Here is a 25,386-nt window from a genome sequence, read left to right as displayed (position 1 = left end):
ATCTTTAAAAGCTTTCATTTCTTTTCTGCAGTTATATGTGTAGCTAAAGTTCCTCACACTAGCTTTAGATCAGTTTATATTTCTGCTTTTGGTGATTGCAAGACTTATTTAAAATAGCTTATACAGAGCACAAGGGATTTCTTCTACTATAAATAGCAGAAAATTACAGCAAAGTCAATGACTTATGATGCAAAATCTATGTGGTCATAAGATTGGACAAGATGTGCATTAATGAAAATACCAAAACATTACTTATAAATACACATTTTTTTCTTTTTCTCTGTGTGTGTACACACACAACAGAGGAGAGAGAGATGTATGTTCTGGACAAGTCATCCACCTTTCAAGAAAATACAAAAGCAGTTATTTTGAGCTCCAAGATCTAAATTCCTTTCAAGGCAGACATTTACCCTTAACAGCCCAGTAATGCAAAAGCATAAAAAGAACAGATTATGATTCTTTTATGACTGTCACAAATATAGCAGGAGTCAAATTCTGCTTTGTAACCAGACAAATCTCCCTCATCTCCATTTAGTGCCCCTGTGTATTTATCCACAAAGAACAGGAGATGTTTTATACACTGATACAATGTCAGACAGCACAGCAGTAACACCCAGCCATTTCGAAGTTTGAATGTTTTGGGTGACATTATCTGAGAAGGTGGCCTGAAAGTCCTTGGGCCCACTGGCATACTAAAATTAGACACAGAGTTGGGAAAGCAAAGCATTTGTCCTCCTTAAAACCACTGTGAAGGAAAAGCAGTGCTGGGCACAGTGACTCACTGGCTATTGCATGTTATCTGTTTCTCAGGCTAAGAATACCACCAGAGTACAAGACATGTTTAGTTCCTGGGAATAATACTGAAGTACGTCTGTTAGCCAATTAAGGACTTCTATGAATGCACAAAAATGCACGGCAGTTTTTTCTTTGCTGTACTGACTAAAAACTTATAATAAATTTGGAAGAATGTTAAGAAGACTAACATTGCCCTGTGAGAAACGCCAGCCCTTTACTAACAGAGCATGATTTACAAGCTATGATATGCTAATAAAAAGCAAGCAACTCATAGAACTTTCATTCATCTTACAATCACAGAAAATTATCTGCCCAAAGTTCTATAACACACTGTGTTCTGAAGGTGGACCATAAAATTCCAAACTGCACCACACTGCTGAATTACTGCTTTTGTTTTTTTTCTTTAGATAGACACTATTATTTTCATCTCAAAAGAATACTCTTTTGGGTCTAAATAGCATGTACCAACACTCAACGTCTGTGACCAGTCAAGTTTTAAGTACACATACATGAGTTGATGGTAAAGATGTATGGCCACCTTTAGAGTAATCTAAGTAGTTCAGCCATATGGAAAACAAAGTAATGGGACTGTACTATGCACTCAAACTTACTTTAGGGTTTTAACTTTTCAAAAGCACCATTCCATACCAATAAATATTCATATTCTGACCTAAGCTTGTATGTAATAATTAAAAATAGTTTTACAACCCCTTGACTTCTCTTCAGTAGTTCATCTTCAACCAAGCATTTCACTGAATACCAAAGTACCAGCAGTTCTAAACCATTAGCTTTCCAAAATATTTTACATAGGATCCAGTCCTTCCTTTGTTCCTTTCCAAAGGGCAAATAAGGTCCAGTGAAATGGGACAGTCTCAGCATGTTTTCCCACCATGTCAAGTGACATATCAAGAGTCATGACATGACATGTCAAGAGACACTGCATCTCAACTGAGGGGATAAATTACCCAGAGCAGTGAATTGCTGCTGTGAATTGTAAGCTAAGCCATGGGAGCAGTAGACTTGCCCCTGTTTAGATCTCCCTGCTTTGTGCATCCCCAATGCAGTAGCACGAGATGTTCCAATTCTGCAGCAAGAAAACCTAGCACCACCCTGCTGAGGAAGCTACAACCTTCCCAGGTAAACTGCAACTGTTCCTCTAACTGCCCTTAGATGACCAAGTCCCTAAGCAGAGGAATAGATCACTTGGGAGAGACAGGAAGACACCTCCCAGAGCGACACATGAAGGGCTGCTGCTGAGGGGAGGGAGCTGGAAGGAGGAGAGCTCACTCGGACAATCAACATCAGCAGTGTAGAGGCCCTGGCAGCCACAAGGTCCTACACCTCATTTTTAATTCTATATAGCAGAAATCATCCCAAAGTTACTTAGTTCTCTGACCCAGGTCCTCCCCAGGCATATTCTTCTAGCTCACATCTTCTGATTTGTTATTATTGCCAAGACCTACTCCCAGGTCAGGGCACAGCTGAAGGAAAGACTTGCAGCACAGACTGTTTTGCAGGCAGCCTTTGCCAGTTACAGGCCAAAGCTGATTGCAGGACTCACCCAGATCATGCACAGTAACAGCAGCAGCATTGTCAGGTAACGACCACATCAAATTCTGAGTCAGTTCTCATACCTGGGACAAGTTTTTGCTTATAAAATAAGCATAACCTATAACGTGCATTCAGCTACAATAATGCAGAGGCATATCTTGCTTGTAATCTACCTGAGAGACCTGTTTCCAAGAGATTGCTTTTAATAACACATGAGAAAGCATTCTATTTTCAAACTGGGACTTTTGGAGCAAGTCAGCTGTCAGAAATCTCAGAATTCACACTCTGGCAGAAAAGGATTGCAGTTCCTGCTGCACATGCCGTTCCCCTCCTGAAATCCCGATACACATAAATTAGTGAAGGTTTGTTGCTCAACCATACAGATTCAAGGGTAGCTGAACAAAAATGGTTAACATATAAATGGAGAAAGACTTGTGAAGAAGAAATGAAACCATCTTCATCAGGTTAGCACACTCATATAAACAAGCACTTTGACTAAAAGTGCTGTACAGAGAAAAAAAAAGATGAGATGTTATCTTTACAGCTGCCTGGCAAAGGTGTGAGAGTGACAGTAGGAGAGACACTTCTGTCCTAGAAAGGCACAGAAGACAAAAAAGAAAAAAGAAAAGGAAAAAAAAAAAGAAAAAAGGATCTTTTTTCCTCCAGGGACAGGAGAGGCCGGATACTCTTTCTGGAGGGGGAAGTGTTGCACATGGACAGAGAACATAGCAGATGCTCAAGTCCATTTAAAGGAACAGTGCCTTGGTAATGAGCAGGGGACAGTGGAAAGAACTGGTTTCATAGTCAATAGAATGATTCTTTGACAAGTTGTAATATATTCTAGAAACTCAAAAATTAATAGTATTTCATGCTGTTACGCAAATTAAGTGTATCATAATGAGTTAGGAAGTTTCCCTGAGAAATACTCTTCTGGCCTAGATTATATACAGGTATTTTTTAACAAATCCCTCTCTAATTTTCTTGGTTTTTTTCCTCCAGACTACTCACAAGTGACCTCTGCCTTTTATGACCTTCACTTAATGTCTTGATGTAGTCTGGAAAGTTTTTAATCTCTAAATAGTAATTGTATGTCATTAGACCCCACCCCTTCCCCCCCCCCCCCCAAACTGTAAGTATCACAGAAAAATATTTGATTAATCAGATCAAAAAAGAGCAAGGAGAGTCAAATTTAAACTGAAAGTAAGGTAGTGAAATTTGAGAATCTATTCCAAACAACTCAAGTCAATGAGATTCTTCAGCCTAGTTTGGATCATACCAGTAACTTTGAAACCACAACTGTGCACCCTAAGAAAAAGATATTAGATTGCATATGCACATTTAAAATTATTTAATCTGATATATTTAATCTCTCAGAATGGTAGACTCAACTGCTACAAAATGCTCTGTGTTCCACACATCACTCAGTGTACTGTTTGTAATGAGAACTTCCTTCTTTCTAAGCAATTGTGACACTACTGGTGCCCATTTTGAAAAGCTCCAGGGGTTACACATGTGTTTAACTTTGCATACATGAACAGAAAACAAGCCTTCAGATCTTAAGCCATGGTACATATGACAACAAGACCTCTCAAAGACAGCTAATATCCTACATACCTGGGTGAAAGGCTACAAAAATGGATTGTCAGGGTAATTTCCTGAATTCTTTGGGTACAGATAAGTACTCACTCATCAACAGTGAGCTGGAATATTTTAGAACAGATTTTCAAACGAGCAGACTGCTTTCCTCTGAGCCCATTAGTGCAATTTACTCAGTGCTGTCACAAGTGTCTGGAAATGCAGAGGAGCTGGAAGGAAACCCACAAAGCTCCTGACATAAGGAGCTTTCACAGTGAAATGGAGACACACTGCAGATACAGTTACAGAACCGGGCAGGTGACCACAGGGACGGAAAGACACAGTGCTGCAATCCCCACTCTGCACTTAGCTGGAAAATCAAATTAACAAAAATTTTACAGAAACAGGTAAAAGAAAGATGTGAACATAGCCTTCAGAGATTTGACCTAGCAAACATCTGAGTTCTGATTTTTTTCAATCTAACATTTAAGTCAATTACCCTTAGATCTTAGAGTGTGGAAGTCTGGACACACCGTAGTGAGGGGTGTGCTATTTATTACAGTTATGCAAATCAATAATCTACTTTTGATCTGGAATTAATATATAAAATACAGATTCAAAATGAGATTAATAGAGAAAAATGCCTTTTTCAGGACCATGCTCAGCAAGATAATAACAATTTCAGCAATGAAACTGCAGAACAAAAAGCCTCCTACCCTTTCATGATTTTTTAATATATGGCCTTATAAAATGCATGTTGAAGTGCTCCTGCTACAAACAAGCATAGCGACCAGTTTTATTGCTACATATTCAAAGAACAGTTTGGTGGCAAGTTCTCACTCTTACAGAGAAATTCTATATGCAAAAAGTAGTCTTCATTTTGAGGCTTGATATGTCAAAGTGACAAGCTTGTTTTTAAAAGGCTATCTGTTAGCTGCCTTAAAATTGTGTGTAATTAGGGCTTGGTTCAAAATATTCTGAAGTCAAATTAAGTCTATTAATTTCAACATTCCTCATTCCCACCACCAAAGAGATGAGATATTTATTCAGCAGTTCACTGAGATAAAGAGGATGTGCAGAGTTCTCAGGGGTTTGATTTGCTAAATGGACAGGTACAAGCTACAAAGGAATCCAAACAGCATGATTTACACAACTTTTTTTTGAATCATGCAGTTCTGTAAAACAACTGTCTGAACTGGTTTATCCAAATGGCCAGCATTTCCATTTCCCTAAGCCACCAAACCAAATGACCAAGCCAAGCTACAGTGCACTATTTTAAGTGGCTGGAGTCCAGCCAGGAAAGACCCTTCAGTGCCAGCTCCAAGGCTCAGCAGCACGCGGGGGCAGAGCCCCGGGAGCTTTGCAGTGTTAGTGCACAGATTTTACTTTGTCTTCTCCTGACTGTGCACTTCACAGCTTTGGATTGAATCTTTTATTGTTTAATATTACAAAACATCTATGAAATGATAAGTATAGAGTGTCTGATTCAGAAAACAGGAAATTGATTAGAAGCTGTTAAAATGGTGGAAGTTTCACATCAAAGTTTCACAGGCATTAATCACTTCCTACTCACAAAATACAGAGATCACAACTGGGCATAGAAGCAATTTTTTAAATTTCAGTGTTGTCTTGAACTAATATTGCTTCTCTTTTCATTCATCCATTTTCCAAAATGTTAAATCAATGTCAAAACTTTCAAATCTGAAGATTGATTTTCTGTTTAAAAAACGACCTGCAAAGTGACCTTCATAGCAGAGCACACGATGTGACTATCTGTTAGCTCATTCTCATCCTTCAAAAGCCCTTTCTAATGTGATAACATATTTCAGACTGTTAGCAAATTGAGTACTATAAAGTTTCATAGTTATGGTTTGTATATTGAAAAAGGACCATCAAAGAAAGTGAGACCAAATTAGAAAAGTACAGAAAGGTCAAGGTTTGAATCTTTTACTTGTTCAGTAAAACACTGAAAATATATTAATTGACAAAGCAAGAGAAAAGAATCTGTATGACTTAAAAATCAATAATTCAAAAATACAATGCTGTGAACTTAAAATAAACATTATTTAGCATTCATAATGGCAAGGAAAAATATTGATAAAATAGCTCAAACAAGCAAGTGTAACGATGTTTTTATACAGTAAAATCTAAATTTCAGAAAATATATATCTCTGTCACTTGCTGCTAAAAAAAATCAGTTTTCATGTTCTACTTTCTGCCAGCAAAAAGCAGAAACAATGCACAGATCTTATATTACTGTTCACCACTTCACAAAGTGTCAATAACACCACAAATCTGACAGCAGGACATTTCACTAACTCTGGAATATAAAGTATTCCTACCCCCTGATCACAGTGAGTTCCACTGAACACTGTTGAATGGAAGCCAATCCCTATTTATTATAGAACCATTATATACAACCATTTTTAAATATTTCATATATATATATATATATGAAATGGTTTTATATGAATATATTATATACAACCACTCCACCTTCATTTAAAACAGCATTGGTGTGCTGTAGGCATTTCCAGCCTAGAAATGCACACACCATTAGAGCCTCCAACCCATCAGCTGTGCAAGCCACAGCCGAGTGGCCGGATAGCCATGGCCACAGGAGGGCTGGAGCCCTGGCACCTCAAATGAAGCATTTCCCTGAACCAAACAGCACAAGGACATTTGTTTGCTCTGTGTTGAGGACCAAGGCCAGGAAGCCACTGACTGATGGACTCACACAGACTAAGGGCCAGCACTCTGTGGTGAGACAGCCATGGCCTCGAATGAATGAAACAGAGATGACAACGTTCCATAATGATCCTGTGTCATAGTAATATTGATGTGTGACATTAACACTGTGGGTTTGGTAGGGGGAAAGGTAAACAAGACAGAGTTAGAAGAGGAATGTGTGTTGTGGCACCTGTGGGAGCATCTCTGCTCTTCTTTTGACTTCGTAGTGTGCCATCCATGCTCTTCATTATGGCATGTCAACACACACCAACAGCTACCACACAGTGCTTCAAATGGTGTACACCACACACTAATCACTGCTGGAATTATACTACTCCTTTCTTTTTCTATCATTCACTTCTCAAAAGATTTATTTCTCAAGTAAGAGCTAGAGGCCTTAGGGATCTACAAGATAGGACAATTTAACATTTCACATATATCAGCAGAGCTGTCTTAGCATAAAAAGCACTGATCCTTTAATGAAGCTGATATGTTTGCGGTGATTCATTATATTATAAATAGACCTTGGGGAGAGATTTGCTAAGGATCTTGGGGAAGAAAAAAAAAAGAGAAAAAGATATATTTAGACTATTCCCCCTCACACATCAAATTCTCCCTCCCTTGCTTCAAGCTGGCAGTATTGGCTTAGTGTGAAAACAACCTCAAGCTCAGGAAGATAAGAACACAAATATGGTTAAAATAATTTCTACAGAGTTCTGTGTATCACATGAGACACACTTCAGCCCTGTGTTGGTCTGCATCATCTCATCTCATATTTTACAAGCCTGCAATTCATAGATTCATTTCAACATCACTAGACAGGGGCTGCAATCCTCACACACAGCCCACAACAACTCTGATTGAAGATTACATCATCCTAATTCACATGCTGCCACATAACATTGTATTGTAGTTTATCAACAAGGGTGACACTCCCACAGCAGTCTGAAATTTAAATTGGCAGACGTTAGCCTGTAGTTTCAGCATTGGATTTGCAAATATTAAGACAATAATCAGATCTTGAATAAATCACCAAAAGAAGTTTCTTGCAATCACAAGAAACATTTATTTAATGGCTTCTTGACCATGAAAGTATAAGAAAGGTGCTCTCATATGATGACCAAGTTCTTTATCACATTATCTTGACATTTCCAACTATGAAATCATTTGCTCAGCTCCACTGGCAATACCTCTATGTTTGTATGAGTGTTGGTAGATCTCTAACATTTTAATGACTGTCATATACTTCTACTCTGTAAAGAACAGGTGACAGTCAGAAATATTCACAGCTGGCCTACAATACCACTGAGACTACTGCAGCCAACACTCAGTGCTAGTAAGTTTGTAAACAGCTGATAAATGAACCAGAAACCCCAGCAGCTATAAAACATTTCACAAAAACATGCTTTCCTCCCCACTGCTTAGTACTTGGGGCTCAGTGGGGTACCACTGATTTGAAAATATTTTTGCACATAAAAACAGGAGAACATCAAGCAGTTTCAAAAGGATGAGAGCCCTCAGAAGCTTCTTTTAAATGAATTGACCTGATTTATAGAAATTCCCTTAAAAGGCTGGATTGCCTCCAAACCCTCTGTGTCACACTATTTTATCCATTGTGGGGGATCTAAATAGAGTGACTATCCTCACTGGCAGTGAGATGAGACTCCATTATTATCCTACTATAGGAATATATTGTGCAAATACTGCTCACCTGCAGAGAAATACAGCATGTAGTCACAAAGCCTAGAAAAATAACCTCTTAAATATTGATCCTAAATGTAATACTTTGAATACCTAAAATAGGAGAGAAAAGTGAAGTGTACCAGACTTTATATGCACTAGCTTTAATTTTTACTTAAAACATGAGAATAGCCTACAAGAAGTAATTTCCTGGGATTTGCTCATAGGATGAGGATAATGTACTTTCTGAATAAGTACAGCATTACTGAGGTAACCCTGCAGTATTCAGTAGTTTATTTATTGAGTAATCATGCACCACCTCTGAGCTGCAGAGCCCATACTGACAATAGCACCAGAGCTTTTTAATGTCGTTTAAAATAGTTCCAAAACCTGAGGAGAAAACTGCCCTAAGCATGACTATTGCCTCCACTGCTGTAATCACAGCAGAAGCCATGTTCCAAGTTTGGAACACTATCACAGTTAGTTCTGTCCTCATCCATCTTGGCCAAGTCCCAAAAAGCTACACTTAAAAGTAAGAGGTTCTGGCATGTGTGTATTACTTTTTTTCTTCCTTTTTTTTAATTAAAAAAAAGTGTTGGTTAGGATTAAGAGCTAAGAGCTACAATTGAAAAGTACTCTGAAATAAAAGTCCTCAACTAGAGGCTGGAGCAGTGAGATATTCCATTCATTTAGCAAGGCTCAATTTTATTTTCCATTGCTTTAATCTTATATTTCTTAAAGGTGCATTCATAATAAAAAAGAAATGCATAAACTTACATAGTCAAATGCATGCTGGCTGCAAAGTTAACTGCTTTTCAAACATTCAAAAGAAACAAATACATTAATTTGTTATTATGTTATAGCAACATACATCACTGCCAGCCAAAATAAAACATGACTGGGAACTGAGCCACATACTTTTTTTTATCATATTATCCTGGGCAGAAAATTATGAAGTTTATTCTTTTGCACTTCTGACTCTCTCAGACATATCATACCCTTCACAGTGTAGAAGAATATATGTAGCCAGAAAGTAGCATATTTGCCTTATAACCACAGATAAGGAAAAAGGAAACGCACCAAACTGACTCAAAGGCATTTTTAAAGCCAGAGGTATGAAAAAGGTACAACACACCTAATAACTAAAACAATAAGTCTTTCAGAAAAAGTTTCATGCAAAGTGTCAATACAAATGAGAATGCAAACGATCACAACTGACACATCAAATAGGAAAAAAAGGATAATAAACTGGCATTCATAGCTGGCCATTGATGCAGGACTCTGAATATTACTTCACAAATACGAAACTTCTTCCCAATTCTTTTGGCTCCTTTGATTGCTCAAAGGAATAAAAAGCTTTCTTCACGAAATTTCCTAGTCCCATCATTCTGAAGATATGTACAAAAATTACAAAATTTTTCTCAGGTCTATAATGTAAATGAGATCAAGCATACAGGATTTTCTCTGTAACCTAGTGAAGTAAGTATAGATATATTTCTATTGGCTTTTGTGACTTTATATCATGATGTTTCAGTTCCAGGACAGACCTGCTGATGACACAATTCAGAATTATAATTAAGACTCTGGTCTCATCCACGCCAAAACTAGAGTCCATTTAAATCAAATTTTCCTCACAGTAGAAATTACAGCTCAAAATTACTGAGTCGCCTCCAAATTTCTCTCTTTCTTGGCAAAGATTACAAGCTTCAAGTATCACTTTCAGAATTGCTTGGCTGTCTAGAGGTAGGACTTCATATTCCACAGCTCATGCAGGATTCACATGTTTAGAAACAGGGATTACTGTGCAGGTGATATACAGATACACTGCCACAGAAAATGCTTCATGCTGCTCTCCACAAGTACATTTTGTCCAACTAACGGCTCACAATTTACTGCATTCAGTAGATGCTCCTGAATCTAGCTCTCTGTTATAAGGGAAGATAAACTGCAAGCTCAAGGATGGATGGGAAAAAAGCATAAAAAATATAGAAAAGATACAAGAATCCTGGAAAAAGAACTCATTGCAAAATATACGTGGTGGACAGAATTTATGAGCATTCAAACTGAAGCCAAAGGATTTCAATTAACATAGTCTGCAGTAGAGTCATAGTGAAAAAAAATCACAAACAAACAAACCAAACCTTTGCAGCAGCATGTGGCAGGGTGACATACCAAATTCTTCTGCATACAATTACTGATAGTGCAAAACATTTATTTATCATGGATTTTGCTGACAAGATTACATACTGCAGAATACCCAGTCATACCAAGACCTCCCACTGATACAGAAACAGATTTAAAATAATTCTGCAGTAGAAGTAGCAAAATGAAATCACTTACCGTTAGTATTGCATTGCTGAAACCATCTGAGGAGTCAGCTCTCCGGAAACAGGTTTTTCTATCAATAATTGACAGCTGATACAGTTTCAGGCAGTAATACACCAGGGAAAGACCGGCTGCAGCAGCAGCTCCTTCCCATTTAGCCTATATCTAGCACTTTTTAGATCTCTTTCTTAACCCTTTCTAGGTATTTTCTCCCTGTGTTTTGGGTGGCAAGACAAAGGCACGATATATGCTGTAAGAAAAGAATGCATTATTTCCCACTTTACTTAGTGACAAGAGTTGTGGGAAGAACGCCAATAGGATTTAGTCATAACAATAAGCTAAAAAGAAGTACAATCTAAAAACAGAAAATGACTCAGTGACTGGAAAGAGATATAACAGGGATAAGAGCTACTGTAACCAGGACAATGGTTTCTCCAAACGTAGAATTAAGAGGTCAAAATCACAATAACACAAGACACTAATACAGAAGCTAAAGAAGTTAATAATTTGCAGTATGAAAAATGATTCTCATTCTCTTCCAGGCTTGGACCAATGAGATCTGAGCTTTGAAATCAAACCTACCTGGTTTCAGTGAAGCCAGCATTACAACCTTATAGATCAATTTTTAAACCAAATAAAATATTAAGTGTAGTAATGGAAAGACGAAAGGTAAATCCTTTACTGGAACGGCTGTTTCTGTAGTATTCTGAAACAATTCATATTCCTCAAATGAGGTTGTTTTCTTTTACAATGTCAATTTATACCAATAAGAAATTGTTTTCTGATATCATTTCAAAATATGGCATATTATTATTTTACATTAAGAAAAGATTGCTCTGATTTGACAGCTCAGTACACTTTAATGGACAATGGACCACAAAGGATATCTGACAATAAAAGGTTTGGAATGTTCCTCTGTTCAAATGGATTACTCTTCCCCCACAGAAAAAAATAAACAAACAACAGCCACCAAAAAAGAGCAACCATGGGAGAAAACTGGAGATACCAAGTGCACTCCATTGTTTTGCATTAGTTTTATAGGAGTCAGGCCCATGGGATGTGCCAGACAAGACTGACTGCACCACTAGTGCCATACCTATCCTACAAGGATGTGATGCCTTAAGTTTTAGCTTTCATATTATCCAGATTATGTGCTGCATTAGTATATAACTCTGAACTTCATATAAAGTGTTAGCAAGTTCTTCTCACAGTTTAGTTAAATAAAACAATCATTTTCCAGCCCAAAAAGTATAAACAACAGGGAACAGGGGAGAGCAATCTGGGAGGATGAGACTTCATAACCTGAAGCTATAATTGAACAATTAACCCCAATATGTAAATGGACCAACACTTATAAAAGTGTGAAAATGTGTGATCTGTTTCTGTTGTCCCTCTTGGGTGTAGCCTTGGCCAGGCTCTTGTACTGCCCAAGTTGTACCCTTTGAAGGCTTTTTTAATAAATTCCTACTTTATTCCTTTGACACTGTCTTGCTTCTGTTCTAGGTAGCCTCTCAAGGCATCAGATGAAGTATTATGGATAGATTCTAGTGAGATAGTAAGGGATATATTCACATAAACTGTTGGTAGTCCTACTAGCCCAAATGCCAGCCTTTAGAAATCAAAGGCAGGTAGAACACAGCTGCAGAGCAGAATGTGCAAAGGCTACAGTGTATGTAAAAGACATTTCCCCTTACTTCCTACCCTCTTAATTTGCAAATGATAGGAGCAGAAGCTCTCTCAGAACAACAGAGAACGTCTCTTGCTTGCCCATCCCAGAGAAGGATTAAGGCCTCTACTTTAGTCGTGACTAGCCAGGTAGATCTCCCAAAATTGAAGAAACTACTTCAAGGACTCCAAAAGAGTAGGAAATTATAGGACAAAACTTAGTGCAGCCAACTGGGACGTAATTTCATGTGGAAGAATAGAACAGGGAGTGAAATCTGGACATGTCTCCTGAAGTCCCTTCCCACAGATGACTTTTCCCCATAGCTCCTCATACTGTCTTGATTCCAGGTGTCTTACAACCAGCTGTTACAGAAACTCAGTTTCAACTGTACCATTACTCCATTATCCTCAAACAACTGGAACTGTACTCTGCATGCATATCCCATGACTCAGACTTTTTATGTATCAATGAAATTAAATGGTGTGTTGACTGTGTCAGACCTTCCCAAACACACATTCACAAGAACAGATCTTTATTTTCATTTCTAATAAATTTTATTTCATTTTCTCATAAAATATCAAAGACTTGCTTCCTGTATGTGCTTGTATTCCTGAGTGTTGCTTTTGGCAAAAAGGCCACAATGTCCTTTCATTTTGTCTTCATACCTAGAGGCAACAGAACGAAGTAATATATAGGCTTTTTTAATTGACTGCTCGGGGTCATTAACTGCATAATTTCTCAACTGCTGTCCAGACTTTCAAATCTAACTCTGTATTGTTCCCTTACTTGTCTTCTATTTCTGCACTGGGTCAATATCTGTCTCTAAGCTGAATTGCCAACTAAGCACCACACTGCCACTTACTCCCTTCCCCACCACCTCAATCTCCCATGGGTGAGAGAATCATAATCAAAGTAAGAAAAGTCATGGGTCAAGATAAAGACAGTTTTATAGGGAAAGCAAGAGCTGCATGCACAGGAAAAGTAAACAAGGAATTCATGAACCACTTCCCATGGGCAGGCAGGCATTGAACCATCCCCAGCAAGCCATGGCTCCTTCATGAGTAACAGTTCTTTGGGACAACAAAAGACATCACTCCAAACATCCTCCCCTTCCTCCTCCTTCACCCCTCTTTATTTGCCAAGCATGTCTGTCATATGCTCTGGGGTACCCCTTTGGTGGGCTGGGATCTGCTGTTCCAGCTGTGCCCCCTCTCAATGCATCCCCAGCCTCCTGGCCAGCATGGCAGTACAAGAAGCAGAAAAGGCCTTGGCTCAATGTCAGCCCTGCTCAGCAATAACAAAAACATCTCTTATCAACACAATTTTCAGCACAAATGCAAAATGTAGCCCTAAACTATGTACTGTGAAGAAAATTAACATTTCCCCAGCCAAAACCAGTAAATATCCTACAAGACTCCCAACTCTATTAATTTGAAACAAGTTTGGCTTGAAACAGCACTGATTCCTGTATCTCCATACTTTATTTTATTCACTGGATATCTCCTTTCCATCCTCAGAAACATTATTTTCAGTAAATGCTCCCATTTTTTAAGTGGCACAAAATGTACCAAACTCATGTTCTCAGATCATTCTTGCTCATTTTTAGAAAAAAAAAAATCTTTTTATTCAAATTAATGCCTAATTGTTAATGCTCACTAGTAATTTATAGTCTTTCAAAGATTTCAAGTTGACATAAAAAGTGAGGATAATATTATATCCCTCTAAAAAGTCCCATGAAATAAAATGTAATTCAAAGGGTAGTTTTTTTTCTGGGTGAGTAAATTGCATATCTTTGAGACTTCTTTTGCCAATAATTCACATGAAATGTTTTTGCATGTTTCTCCCACCTTCCACAACACCAAGATAGGCTTGGAAGGATAAAACACTATTACAAATTCACAGAAATTTCATGTTCAATGAACACTAAACACTTGACAACCACCCACAAAAGCATAGAAAGCACAGTCTTCTATCACATAGCCCTATTCTATATTTTTCAAGAGAAGTTCACTCTGAACAAGCAGATAAGAGTGATTTCCCCAACAAATCACACAATATTCTGTCCTGCCAGTCCACTTGTTTTCTTGTGGTCATAATGAGTATCAAGATCTTTGCCTCTTCACCTGCAACAATTCAGTATTAAGCATCTCATTTCATTTTCTCATGCTATACTCTAGTGCTTCCACTGCACCCTATAGGGATATAACTGTGTTGGTTTTCCAGTGCTAAAAATAAAACAAACACATGTCAAGCCAAGGACAAAGTTGAAAGGAAACATACTTTAATGTAACCAAAGAAGAATATATTTAGCATTTTGCTACTAAGCAAGGATGGAAATAAACATGTCAACACATTGCTGTGTCTAACTGTGAAACCCACACCCTACTCAACTCCTTCTGCAGCATTTATTATATATGAAAAGTGGATTTAGTCTTCATTTCTTTATTCTGAAGAGTGACTGTTAGTACTCTGTTACTACTGCTGGCCACAAAAGGCTCCTGAACTGCAGTGCAAAGCACTTCCATCCTTTTAGGCAGTCAGTTTTTCTATCAATTAACAGTAATGTAGCCATCTATGGTGCATTTGGACAGTGGTGCATATTAAACTTCAATCTGGAATCCTTCCAAAACCAAATACAAGCATAAGTGGGAAGTAGCATGACACTCACTCCACTCCAGAAAGTGAAGAGTGATCCCTAAATCAGAATGTTTTCTTTTGTCTTTCTTTCGTTATTGTTAATTTGGGCTCTCTGTAAAGCAGTACAGTTCCTCTGTCCCCAGAAATGAATGTTCATAAAAACCCTATGTGATTATATTTTTTAATATTGCCTTTGAAACAACGTGGATCTATATTTTAACATTTTCAATTATCTGAACTTTAACACTGGGAAAACAAATAGTACAAATGTATACAGTGGTCTTCATTTTGGAGATCCTGTATTCTGATTAAAACTGATATTGAAAGCAAGAACCATTATGTCTGCTTTACTTAACCTTACAAACCACAAAGCCAAAAATTTATTCTAATGTTAGAGCTTATTTCCTGGCAAATGAAATTCAAGGCAGAGTAAAAGTGTTGATAAATGAGTATAATTTAATGTGGTAGAACTGTAAAATTATATTGTACAGTTGTATGAACACTTCAGAGAGAAGGCAAGGAAGAAAACTGGGAAATGCTCTTAGCAGAATCTATTATTTAACCCCTACAGAACCTGTAGGTTCTTGCCTTCACTGCTGTGGACAAGAGGATTCAGCAGACTGGGGCACTATGGAATCTCCTGGTGTGAAAGATTCTGGCACCAAGAGGTTGCAACCCTGGAAAAGGAAGATTGGCTCTAATGCCCAGCAGGTTCCAAGGCTGACTCCTTCAGAACGTCATCTTTTTTCTCACATATCCATACAATTTCAAATTATTCCTCTGCAGTAGTAGACATCAGTGTAGTAGACATCAACAAAATCCATTCTAAATTTAAAAATACATTAGTATTTTAAATATTAATGTTAAAAAGTTTCACTGGTTCTGGTAAACTTTCCAGGAAGCTCATAATGTCTGCAAAAGGAGTAGTTGCAAAGTATAATTCTGGAAGGACTTTAGGTAAGCATTAATGGAGCTCTAAAGAACTCCTCGTGCTTAATAAGGGCCATTTGACTTCCATCAGTAGGATTCAAATGGCCCCAATTAACTTCTAGGTATGTAGAAAATAAAAATTAATCGAGGGCTAAGTGTTCTGAAGTTCACAAGGGAAAAACAAAATCCAGCTAATATGCTCCAATATGAACGCTGTGGTATTTACAGTGAGATTTCTTAGCTTTGATAGTTTGTATGCCCCTTTCCAAATAAAATGAACTCCCTCTTTTAGGCAAACCCAAACTATTCTTTTCCCACTCAGATCATTGTAGAGTCACTGTGTCAACTATGGATGATGGAAATACCTCATCAAAAAGACTGGCAAGCATTCATCTTTTTTTGCCAGGGACTGATAGAAGGCCTATCAAAAAAATTCAATATCTTCATGATTTAGAATTGCCCCAAAAGCCACAACACTTCAAGGCAGTAATAACAATTGGAATTTTCTGAAGATTTGTAGAAACACACAGGAGTGAGAAATTAACATTGTTGTTTTCTACAATGTATCTTTACACTGATAAAATTGTAGCACAAAATTTAAAAAACATTAGCAACTCATATTAAAAAATTATCTTGCAACGCTCTGCCATGTGCATTTTTTAAAAAGGAGCTTTGCAAAAATAGATGCAGGGTGGCTTGGAAGACGTTACCCATTTCTCTATTTCAGACATTAAGGTTTCATTTCAATTTCTTGTTTTCTAAGGATTTACATACTTAGATTAATGTGTCCTCAATTAGTATGAGACATCTGCAAGTAGCTAGCAAATGCAAAAATATTCCTTAAACATTAAAACTCCTTAAACATTAAAATACAGGCAAGGGAAAAAATGGAAAAAAGCACAGAACATTAGAAAATGTGGTTGTTCAAGAAATTTGCCATATGCATCCTACAGAGACTTTTAAAATTCATAATAAATATCCACAGATGGAGATTCAAAATCAAGAAATCATACTTCAGTCATTCTTGATGTTGGCAATTCAGAGTGAGCACATTCAGCAGTCAGCATCAGTGTGCCACATTTCACCTTCAAAATTCTATTTATGGCCTTCATAACCAACATACAGCATTAAAAACACCTTAGTGAAAAATCCTAACTGTACAAAAAACTGCAAGATGGCTTTGTGTCTAACTGCTTCTTGATCAATTAATCTCCCAGTTCTTCAGAACTGTCCACAACTAAACCTATGCTGCCAATTTACCACTATCAGCTTTGGAAGAAATGGGAACAAATTTTATTTTGATTGCAAACCTGAGCTTCAGATTACTAAAATGACTGTTAGATTACTGGAATAATTACCTAATAACTGCTGACAGGCTTGATCTCCTGGCCTCTTCTAACACTCCCAAAGTGCTGGATAGATCCCTTTGGAAATATGTGGAATGCATCCAAACCATCAGAAATCTAGAATAGGGGCATTTTTCTAAAGAAAAAAAAAAATTTAAAAAACTGACAACTATTTTTATATACTTCCTTGCATAATATGGTGAATACCTGAAGGTAAAGACATACTTTGTCATTATAAAATAAGTCACATATTCTGTAATAAATAGCTCATGTCGTTTTTTGAAGCTTTGTAACATTTTTCTCCAGAGAATCTTGCTTCAGAGATAATAGCTCCATATGTCACCACAGACATTATATTTACTCACCACACAGGAAAACCCATGGCATAATACCTGCTTCTCTTTTTTTTTTTTTGTTTGTTTGTTGAACTATCATTAGTTCAAACAATAACATGTCTTATTTCTACTAAAACCCTCAATGCAGCACTTAAAACAGGGGTAAAAGCTTCTACAGATGCCAAGTCACTGTATATTTGGAGATACTCTGCAGTATCTGGGGGACAACCAATTCCCACAGAGGAAAAGCACTTCTAACCATTCATGTGTGAAAAGAACCAGCAGGATTTCTCTGAGTATTATTTAGATAGGTACTAACACTCTGGTTAATAAATGAGGGATTTAGACAGAAAAGTATACTGAACTAGGGGTGGGTGATGTGTGTGTTTGGTTGGTTTAGAGGGGGTTTAAGAAGGAATGTAGTCTAATTTTGGTACTCAAACAGCAAATACACAAGAAAGGCACAAAAGCGATCAATATTGAGACCTTAAGTCAGTTTCACAGAATTCAGCAGCACGTTCAAATTCCAGCATCAATTGCTTTTCCCTTTTGCTTACAATTATGTGTGGTTTCAGCAGCAGAAATTCAAAAAATCCCACAGATTATGGGCTTCCAGCTAAGCACAGAAAGCACAGGAAGATATTTGACTTGCACCTCCAGAGATTTAACTTGTTCTACATTTCAGACTCCGCTGGGTACCACTGCCAAAAGACGATCCCATTTTAACCTTAACTGGTTCTGAAGAGACCCGGCCGTACATGCGATACGACCCGCACAGACGATGGGCTTCGCATGCACAAATTGGGGGGAGGGGGGCGAGAAGAGAAAATTAATACCTTCAGTCCTGGAATGCCTCCTGCTTCCCTGTTCCTCACACTGCGACACGCGCAGTCATCCTCCCTCCCTGCGCGAGGGCTGCCCGCTGCATCGAGGAAACTTCCCGAGGGGCCGCCGCCCGCGCTCCCGCCGCACCTGCCCGCGGCCCCGGGCGGACGGCGCTGCTCCGCGCGCCCCGAGGAGCGCCGGGGCTGCCGGCGCTGCCCCGCGCTCCCGCCCCGCAGCATCGCCCCGAGCCGGAGACAGACCCCGGTCGCCCAGCACCCCCGCAGCCCCCCGGCCGGACGCGGCTTCCCTTCCCCGCCGGCGATGCTGAATCACGGCGGGCCGCCGCTCCGCCGCCTCTCCCCGGGGCTGGCAGCGTGTCCCCCGCCGCCGCAGGAGGAGGTGTCGCGCCCCGCCGGCCCCTCACCCTGACCTCACCTGCCGGGGCGCGGGCGGGCGGTCCTGCAGCGCTCCGGGGCTCGCGGGCGGCGCGTGCTGCGCCTCACGGGCGGCGCGATCCCGGGCGGGGCGATCCCGGGCGGCAGCATCCGCGCCGGGCACGGGCGGGAGGAGGAGCGGGAGGTTACGGCGGGGAGCCGGGACAAACCATTCCCTGCGAGGGGACACCGCCGGCGGCCGGGCGGCCGGGCGGGGCGGGCAGCGCGGACCCTCCCACACAGGTACGTGCGAGGAGTGCCCCTGAGGGGCGTCGGGCGGCGCACGCGGAGCGGGGCGGGCGGCGCGGCGGCCGGGGGCAGCGCTGACGGCCCGCCGGTGCCCCCCCCGCTCGCGGTGGAGCGGCCCGCGCTGTCTCGCTGCCCGAGGACGCGAGCGGACCCGGCGGCCGCGGGCCGCCCCGGGCGCTGCTCGCGTGGCCGTCGGCAGGAGCGAGGCGGGCCGCGCCGCCCTCAAGGCTGCCTGCGGCCGTCTCCCTTCGGCCGCGCCGAGCCGCGGGACCCGGGGCCGGCTCCATCTGCTGGGAAGCGCCTTAGGGACCCTACGGTGCGCGCCCCGGCCGCGGAGCCCCGCGGGCGCCCCGCCGTGAGGCGCGGGAGCCTCCCCGAGCGGCCGCGGGGCCCGGGGCCGGTGGAGGCGCCCGCGGGCCCGGAGCCGCCGCGGCTCCCCGCGCACAGCCCGGCACCTGCCCCATCCTCTAATCCGTGCCCGCGGCTCCAAACAGGTTTTTTTTTTTCCTCTTCCCCTTTGGAACCCTAGACAAATATTTTCCTCCCGTTAGCACAATCGCTGTTTGCCACTCTGAAAGAGCCATTTCGGGCTTTTCCTGAAACACTTTACATCCTCACATAAAGGCACGTGACCTAATCAGATAAATGCAATAAAGGCTGACAAAAATAGAGAAACGCTGATCAAGCAAAATTTTTTAGAAGAATAAAAAGTTTCACATAAAAAGAATACTTACGGAATAAATCATAAAACCCCAACTGAAATGTAGTCAATTATCTCAGTAGATTATGTAGTATCCTCTGTGTTTATCAAGGTCAAGCAGTGGAAGTCACCATGGCATTTGATTTCATCTGCATTATGTTTGCCATGGAACTAGCTGTAATCTTTTATTGACTTCTGGTTTATTAAATAGTGATCTTACGTTGTTCATACTGTTACATTCTTACATCACATATTCCTCACTACTACATACCTGTAAAATCAATTCCAGTCTGGTCTTTTCTGCACAATCTCTTGGCCAAAATAAGGCCTTCCTTGAGAATGTTTACAACTACCTCTTTAGGGCAGTTAGAAATAAATCTGTTCAGTAGGCTTAGTATCAAGTTTCCTATTTCTTGGTCAGAAAGAACTGAAACAAATTTGATAACGTTAAATGAAAATTTAATTGCAACTTGATCGGCATTAAGGGTTTTTTTTTTACTCTAACATCTTTTGAGGTAAACTGATACTTTAATAGGAACAGATTGTGGGCTTCTTGCAAATGCTAAAATTATTGTTAAGGCCAGAAAAAGACATGAAAAATCCTTTAGGAAATCCTAGAGATATCAGACTGTGTTCTCATGTGTGGTATCAATTTGTAGCTTGTAAAGTTGAAGAATTTACTTTTTACAGACATGGTATTTTTCATCGGGTTGGATGACAAATTACATTGTGGTTTCTACTGCTATGCTGAAATTGATTTATTTGCCACTAAAACCTTGGTTGGGTCTGTCAAAAAAAAAAAAAAAAGGCAAAAAAGCAGAGATATAATTTCTGTCCACAAACATGTAATGTGATAGCAGCTCCCATGCTTGTTTGTGTGTTTGTAGGAACAGGTCTGAATTTTAGTGATAGAAAACCCATGCTAAAGCACCAGGATCTGAGCTCATCCCCGTGTAAACAGCCATTATTCTCAGGCGGTGGTGCCAAAGCTGTGTTCCAGGATGCTCCTGAGGAAAGGTTTGATTCTCTTTCCGTTAGTCATTTGGAATGCTGCCACTGACTGCAGATGAAAGCATTTCCAAGGCTGACAGCAGTTCACGTTATCTCCGGGTCAAAGCTTGGGCTGGGCATTTGGCAGCCCCTGCCTGCTTTGTTTCAGCGGTGTGTCCACATTCCAGAGCCGAGCCAGCCTCCACCCCAACCATGTGCACACCTCTGCTGAGCAAAGCGCGTTCGATCTTGGGAAGAGCAGCAAACCGCAAGCGGGAGTTTGTGATGAGGGACTGCACCCAGCTGTTGTTTTGTGATTCACAGGCAAACCTGAAGTTTGGGAATAGAGTTGTGACCTGCTTGGCTCCTGAGAGGGTTTTAGGATAAGCCTTCCTTTCCAGGTGCAGCTAATGCTTCCTCTTTTCAGAGGGCTGGTACAGTGGGTGCTGTTCTCAGCCGGGAGCACATCTTCCCAGCAGTGGCCAGAGCCTCACAGCAGAAACGCCTTTTCTCCTCTCCGTTCCTGGGAGGCAGGAGGCATTAATCTCTTCCTGAATGTGCTTTTAGTTGTTGTTTCCCAGAAGCAGATCAGATTTACTCTTTTTAATGCGATCTGCATTCTGAATCACTCTGAGAGTAAATGGTACTCGCTACCTCCATGTTGAAACATTAGAGCTAACAAAATGTAGTGAGGAACCAAAGCGGCGTATTAAATACGCAGATGCTTAATTAGGAGCATTAAATAGAGTTATATTTTTAATATTGAGCTAGTTTAAATATTGAATATTGATGCACTTGAGAACAGATGTGCCTAGATAATTATTGTAAATAGAAATAGTAATAAAAATACCTTTTACATGGCATGAAGATTATCTTACGAATTTCATAACTTAACAAACAGGAAAGATAGGAAAACAGAGATCAGGAAGAAATTGCTTTCTCAGAAATCTACGTATTTCTAAGAATTTTCTTGTTTTTTCCAATTTTTCCATGCAGAAGTTATGGATTTCTTTATGAATTTTAATTGTTACAATTGAAAAATGGTGAGGGCAATCAGATAAGTTCCATCTTCAAGATACAGAATTATGATTTATTTGAACACAGTTCCTATTTCACCCTTCCTGTTACTATGAACATATTCCCGGAATAATTATGAGCACTGTACTGCTGTATATGTAATCCATCTCCAAGTCAGTAAATACAATGTCCTCAAATTACAAAGAGGATAATTAAATTCTCTAAAGAACACTGGTATTTGAACAAAGTCACAAAATAGACTTGGAAATGCAGACCTATTTCTCCTGCTCAGTCAACCACCACCTTACAGAGCTGCAGTAGGATGCACAGTCAGATGTAGTCCAGGAAACTTGAAGCTGCATTTTACCTCTGCTGTTGAAACAGGCTCTATCTTTGTGCAACTGTTAGTATTTGCAAATGGCAAACAGATCTTCAAAACATTAAATGTGACAATCCTGAAGTTCAAAAGTTTTGAAACAGAATCAGCATATAGGTTTATAATAGGAATAATATCTATTCTTATTAGCTAATAGCTATAAATAGTGTGTTTTCTTCTGTTTGCACAACACTCATCTTAGAATATATTTACTAAGTAGATAATTACACTTTTCTAAACAGGTGCATTTTCCCTCTTGCTATAAAGCCATGTCCAAACATAATCTGTGCTGTCATAAACCATCCATTTCCTAGTGCAAGCCTAGAAAACATTACCAATGAAGAAACAAGGTTCAGCTCAACTTCCATCCCTACACTTTATATTCCCTTAGGATTCTTGCTACAATACATCTCAGGCCATACATAATTTTTGCTTCAAAAAGCAACACCCATCTCTTTTATAAGCCATCTGCTCAGCGTGTTAGCAAAATCCATGCAACAGCTTCCCAGCAGCACCAACACCTGCTAACAGGGGATGGTGTTTCAGGCAGATATTGCCAGCCTGTCACAGCTTCTTATCTCCTCTCTCTCTAATCTTCAGAGTACTGTCTGGGATTATCTCCTGGAAATCAAATGCCCAGCAAGATGGCTTGTTACTTTTTTATGTATCAGCAAACATGCACTTGATTGAGTTCATTAGTGCTGTAAACATCTTTTATTATACAGATCAATGTGAATTTACAAGCTGTAGCAGTATGATATTGACATAATGTATCATTTCATATACAATGACTTTTTATAGTCCTCAACACTCCAAACACGCTCTGGGTGAAATTCAGTACTGATGTAAGCAGATACCATAACCCCACAGACTACAATCATCCTCAAGCTTAATGAGGTTCCTTTGGTTCAGGCATAATTTTAAACAGCTTTAAGATAGGAACACTTCCATTTTTAACCACACAAAATATCATTTTGGTTATCTGTGTCTGTTTGGTAATCAAAGCTTGGATGTTCTTCTTCAAATATCTTCAAGTTTCCATCTGCTGTCTGCCTCTGTTTAAGAAAGGAAGTCCCAGAATTTCAGCAGTTTGGGGAAACCTTTCCTTTTGTTGAGCAGCCATGAAGAAAAAAATTATTCTACTGTATGAAGGCTGTAAGATGAAATGAGGCATAAGTTGAAGGAAAGTGGAAACTTACTTCTGTTGGTCACCTAAGTTACTATGGTCATCCAGGAAATAAAACCAGTTTTTGTAAATATTCATAAACTGGGGCAATTCATATAATGTTACTAGATGCTTATGCTGCTGTTGACATGCAGGCCCAGGTAGAAAGAGGGGTGTAAGCTGCTCCTCTTTTGCAGTTGGACATAGCAATAAAATCATTATTTTAAGCTATATGGTCAAATATGAGAAAAGTGGGTATGAGACTTCCACCCCAGCAAAGTTGTGCTTTCTCCCAAGCATGTCCTTTCACAGTGTAGAAGTTCTCAGTATCTGTTCAATCCATACCTTACCAGATATAAGTGCAAATTCCTCTATACAGTTTTGTTGAAATAAATCTGAAGTGATTGACTCATTACTTTGATGTAACAGCTAACAGCTAACAAATATTTAACCCCTCTATTTATCATGTTTAATGGCAAAATATATTGCAAATGGTAACTTTTCCACCATTATTTGAATTTCACTAGTACTTTTAATTGCTAAAATGAAAATTTTAAAAAAATTTAAAAATCATATTATCAAAAAACGTCATACCAAAAAAAGTGTCACTTTTGTGTAGTCAAAGTATTCTTTCTCACATTCTTCTTTCATTACGTATAAATATTTAATCAGTATATATTTATGTCACAACAGAAAACAACATAGAAAACAAGAAAAAAACCTGCTGCCAGAAAATATGTTTATTTTTTCCATATATCACAAATTAAAACAGACTATAAGAGCATGAAGCATTCAAAAAGAAATGTGCAAGTCTGTGAAAAAGAAATCTGTCTGCTCGTGTAGATAAGGCTACACTGAATCTGTCTGTCCCCAAATGACCTCGTTTCTCCTCAAGGTCCCCAGCTTTCTGAAGACCACACGTTGTTCCACTGATGTTTACAGGGGTTGTCTGGGCAACCAGATAAAACAGAGATTTAAAGGGGCCTGCCCTGTCTGTGCTGTGGGCTCCAAACTCACATCAAGGAAAGGAGCCCTGCCTGTGGGGAAACACTGCCTGGGGCAGGAGAATCCTCCAAATGTTGGCCAATCCTTTCCTACAACTGCTTGCTGTAGCAAAGAAACAAAAGACTACTACAATTATACTTTACATAGATATGGTGAGTTTTGATTCAGACTATGGATTGTCATTTTTTTACTATAATAGATAATATTAACATAATGTGCATTTCCTTATGACCTCATTGGGTTTTTATGTCCAAGAAGTGACAGTGACAACATTATTGAGTGACTATGATTAATTATTTCAATTATGGTAGAAAACAGAGACCCCATTCAAAATTAGTCCCCCATTGTGATGCAGCTGTACAAACACATATTAAAAGACTGTGTCTGGACCAGAAGTCTGCAAATTACTCCACTCAGAGTCATCAGGGAAGAGACAGCAGCACACATGGAGCACACACAGGCAGGGACGAACCTGGACAGTGTGTGTATTGCCAAGACTGTAACAAAATCACATTTCTCCTAATTAAAGCAACACTTTTTTTCTCCAAATGACATAGGTTACCATCTCCTGTTATCTTTCTTAAAAGACTATATTGCATATTTTCCTGTTGCATGAGGCAACAATTCTACAATTCTTCCATAATTATTGTATCTGTTCTCCTCTCTCCTGAACATGTATGTGCTCCAATTGTCCTGGCTTCCTTTTCTTCTCTCTACCATTTTCAAACATTCTCTTCTGTCCTACAGCCCAGCATTTCTCTTCCCTCCTTCCCTGAAATCCCAGCTGCCATGGAAATTGTGCTCTCCAACACCACTGAAACTCTCAGAAGCCTTTTACTTCTAACTGTATAATCCTAAAATTTGTGGATGAAAAAGCCCTCTATAAATGGTAAGTATTGGTATTGATTGTGTTATTAATATTTGCATGTTAAAGGATTCATATACAAAATATTTAACTCCCCCTTCAAATAGACAATAAATTGAAAAAAATATTCCTCCCTTGTCATCCAGAGGGAAAATGAACTTTAAACTGTAGGAGAGCAATTGCAATCTGA

General features: G+C 39.5%; 1 protein-coding gene across 10 annotated transcripts in view; it reads right to left on the bottom strand.

Moving 5' to 3' along the window:
• TTLL7 (tubulin tyrosine ligase like 7) overlaps window positions 1-19,061 on the bottom strand; it is a 66,219-nt gene extending 47,158 nt beyond the window's left edge. For 2 of the 10 annotated variants that reach the window (XR_010366422.1, XM_064428460.1), the window contains exon 1: window positions 18,831-19,061. The gene's annotated coding sequence lies outside the window, so the exon portion shown is untranslated. Of the gene's footprint in view, window positions 1-6,658; window positions 6,783-10,671; window positions 10,823-17,247; window positions 17,372-18,406; window positions 18,552-18,830 lie in introns of those variants that run through there. The other 8 variants (XR_010366421.1, XM_064428453.1, XM_064428455.1 and 5 more) reach the window with 7 other exon arrangements.
• Window positions 19,062-25,386: the final 6,325 nt, after the last annotated feature.

Source organism: Passer domesticus, chromosome 7 (genome assembly GCF_036417665.1).
Source record: "Passer domesticus isolate bPasDom1 chromosome 7, bPasDom1.hap1, whole genome shotgun sequence".
Lineage (NCBI taxonomy): Eukaryota > Metazoa > Chordata > Aves > Passeriformes > Passeridae > Passer > Passer domesticus.
This window is presented reverse-complemented; position numbering and strand designations above follow the sequence as displayed.